Genomic DNA, 3,986 nt, shown 5'->3' with positions numbered 1-3,986 from the left:
CCCGAGGTGGTTTCGGTTTGTTGTCACACGATGTTCTGCCTTCATTAAACTGTCGCACCCACGAACGCACTTTCGACAAATCCAAAACTCTGTCACCACATGTCTCCTTCAACTGTCGATGAATTTCAATTGGTTTCACACCACGCAAATTCAGAAAACGAATGATTGCACGCTGTTCAAGTAAGGAAAACGTCGCCATTTTAAGTATTTAAAACAGTTCTCATTCTCGCCACTGGCGGTAAAATTCCATCTGCCGTACGGTGCTGCCATCTCTGGGACGTATTGACAATGAACGCGGCCTCATTTTAAAACAATGCGCATGTTTCTATCTCTTTCCAGTCAGGAGAAAAAAAATCAGAGGCCTTAGAACTTGAATGCACCTCGTATATCAACGGATTTTCGTGATTTTGGGATAATTCTTTCGTGGTGCATCGTCTTTTTTGTCTTAGAGTGTATTTTTACGACTAATGTTCCTACGCCGTGGTATATGACTGTGAGTATTACGCTAAACTGTCTGCGTTGATACATAAGTTAAGTTACGGTGTGGTCATGGGCATGTAAAAACACAATACCTCCTTTCTGCCACTCTGCCACGCCTCTACGTCGAACCAATTTACTGCGCTGATTTCAAGCAATCAATCGGCACACACATACACAGCATTTTACTGTCATGACGTTCTCGATGGCATGACTAACCGGTAACATTTCTACATCATTTACAGCGCTCCAATTCGATCAGTGTGCTCTTGTAAGGGAGTCATTAAAGTGCAGCTACTCGTGACGGTCCAGTGTGAACTGTAATATTTCGTGCGGCAGCGAAACTTGGTAGATAAGCTAATGCGTTAATGCAAAACTGATTTACACTGGAAAAAAATTAGTTCCGATTTTGGCAAAGAGATGCAAATCTGGCCCTGTATAGAATCTTGTCGATGTCACCGGTGCTCATATTGAGTAAACTTTGAAATAGGAAGTTAATAATAATATCAACAGTATGTCTTTCTCACTTGTTTCACTTTTTCTCCCAGGTCGCATCGTAATCCATTAAATATGGAAGCTTATAAACACTATGTGATCAAAAGTGTCCAGACACCCCAAAAACATGCGTTTTTCATATTAGGTGTATTGTGCTCCCAGGTACTCCATATCAGCGACCTCATTAGTCATTAGATATCGAGAGAGAGCAGAATGGGGCGCTCTGCGGAACTCAAGGACTTCGAACGTGGTCAGGTGATCAGGTGTCACTTGTGTCATACGCTATACATGAGATTTCCACACACCTTAACATCCCTAGGTCCACTGTTTCAGATGTGATAGTGAAGTAGAAATGTGAAGGTATACTTACAGCACAGAAGCGTACAGGGCGACATCGTCTGTTGACAGAGACCACCTACAATTGAAAAGGGTCGTAATGTGTAATAGGCGGACATCTGTCCAGACCATCACACAGGAATTCCAAACTGCATCTGGATCCACTGCAACTACTGTGATACTTTGGCGGGAGATGAGAAAACTTGGATTTCATCGTCGAGCGCCTGCTCATAAGCTACACATCATGCCGGTAAATGCCAAACGACGCCTCGTTTCGTGTAAGGAGCGTATACATTGGAAAATTGAACAGTGGAAAAACGTTGTGTGGAGTGAAGAATCACGGTACACAATGTGGCGATCCGATGGCAGAGTGTGGGTATGGCGAATACCCGGTGAACGTCATCTGCCAGCGTTTGTAATGTCAACAATAAAATTCGGAGGCGGTGGTGTAATGGTATGGTCGTGTTCTTTTTATGGAGGGTGCTTGCAACCCATGTTGTTTTGCGTGGCACTATCACAGCACAGGCCTACATCGGTAAGCACCTTCTCGCTTCCCACTGTTGAAGAGCAGTTCGGGGATGGCGATTGCATCTTTCAACACGATCGAGCACCTGTTCATAATGCACGGCCTGTGGCACGTGGTTACACGACAATAACATGCCTGTAATGGACTGGCCTGCACAGAGTCCTGACCTAAATCCTATAGAACACCTTTGGTATGTTTTGGAACGCCGACTTCGTGCCAGTCCTCACCGACCGACATCGATACCTATCCTCAGTCCAGCACTCCGTGAAGTATTGGCTGCCATTCCCCAAGAAACCTTCCAGCTCCTGATTGAACGCATCCCTGTGAGAGTGGAAGCTGTCATCAAGGCTAAGGCAGGGCCAACACCATACTGAATTCCAGTATTACCGATGAAGGGCGCCACGAACTTGTAAGTCATTTTTAGCCAGGTGGTCGGATTATTTTGATCACATAGTGTGTATATCTCCGTTGTATTCAAAGCGCCAGATTTGCACCTGGTGGCCAAAATTGGAATTACAGCCTACACTGGACCTCTGTGACTAGCTGGACTTCAATTATAACCACCCGGTACGTCCACATACCTATTTCACAAGCTATCATACGGTGCATGGCGCAGGGTACTTCGTACGACTACTGATCAGTCCCTTCTCTCTTCCACTCGCAAATGCAGCGAGGAACGAGCGACACTGTTTATGACACTGTAATTTCTTTTATCTTCTCTTCACGGTCATTACGCGATATGTACGTTAGGGGCAGTTGAATCGTTCTGAGGTACCTACAAAAGCCGGTTATCTGAATTATCTCAATAACGAATAGAAACGTCTTCTTACCTGTCAACATTCGCATGTTGATGGAATCTACCAATTACAAATCTTGCAGCACGCTTCAGAACTGCTTTGGTTTCTTCCTTTTAATCTAACCTCGTGGGGGTCCCAAACACTCGAGCAATACTCAATAATGTATACGCGATCTGCTTTATAAATGAGCTACAATTTTTCCAGCTTGTCCCAGTTAACGGTAGTCGACCTTTCACAAACCTACTACCGTCCATACGGGCTCATTCCATCTCATATCGCTTTGTAAGATTACGCACAGAGACGAGATCGGTTTGACCGTGGCAGGCAGCACACCACTAATACTGTATTCGAATATTCTAGGGTTGTCTCTCCTACTCATCTGAGTTAACTTAATTTTTCGACATTTAGAGCAAGCTGTCAATCGTCATACCTAATACAAATTCTGTCTACGTCTTCCTATGTCCTTTTACAGTCAGATAATCACGGCACTTTCTCGTACACAACAGCGTCATTAGCTCATTCGTGCTCTTACACTCCGTCAGATCATCCTACACAGAGAACAAGAACGTCCCTGAAACTTCCTGGCAGATTAAAACTGTGTGCCCGACCGAGACTCGAACTCGGGACCTTTGCCTTTCGCGGGCAAGTCCTCTACCAACTGAGCTACCGAAGCACGACTCACGCCCGGTACTCACAGCTCTACTTCTGCCAGTACCTCGTCTCCTACCTTCCAAACTTTACAGAAGCTCTTCTGCGAACCTTGCAGAACTAGCACTCCTGAAAGAAAGGATATTGCGGAGACACGGCTTAGCCACAGCCTGGGGGATGTTTCCCGAATGAGATTTTCACTCTGCTGCGGAGTGTGCGCTGATATGAAACTTCCTGGCAGATTAAAACTGTGTGCCGGACCGAGACTCGAACTCAGGACCTTTGCCTTTCGCGGGCAAGTGCTCTACCAACTGAGCGCTGGTTCTGCAAGGTTCGCAGGAGAGCTTCTGTAAAGTTTGGAAGGTAGGAGACGAGGTACTGGCAGAAGTAAAGCTGTGAGTACCGGGCGTGAGTCGTGCTTCGGTAGCTCAGTTGGTAGAGCATTTGCCCGCGAAAGGCAAAGGTCCCGAGTTCGAGTCTCGGTCGGGCACACAGTTTTAATCTGCCAGGAAGTTTCATATCAGCGCACACTCCGCTGCAGAGTGAAAATCTCATTCCAAGAACGTCCCTGTTACACAGCGCTGGGGCACATCTGAAGATTCCTTCACCTCTGACGAACACTCGTCGTCCAGAACAACGTTCTATGTACTTTACTTAAGAAGTCTTCTAGGCGCACAGATGCGAGTATCTGGGAACGCATTCTGTAT

At 46.0% G+C, this 3,986-nt stretch overlaps 1 non-coding gene across 1 annotated transcript; it reads left to right on the top strand.

Annotated features, from left to right (window-relative positions):
- The first annotated feature begins 3,695 nt into the window (after positions 1-3,695).
- On the top strand, positions 3,696-3,770 carry Trnas-cga. Its single transcript has one exon. It is a non-coding gene; the product is annotated as a tRNA-Ser (tRNA).
- The last annotated feature ends 216 nt before the right edge of the window (positions 3,771-3,986 follow it).

Source organism: Schistocerca americana, chromosome 8 (assembly GCF_021461395.2).
Source record: "Schistocerca americana isolate TAMUIC-IGC-003095 chromosome 8, iqSchAmer2.1, whole genome shotgun sequence".
Classification (NCBI taxonomy): Eukaryota; Metazoa; Arthropoda; class Insecta; order Orthoptera; family Acrididae; genus Schistocerca; species Schistocerca americana.
Note: the sequence above shows the minus strand (reverse complement) of the source record. Positions and strands in the feature narration are given on the sequence as shown.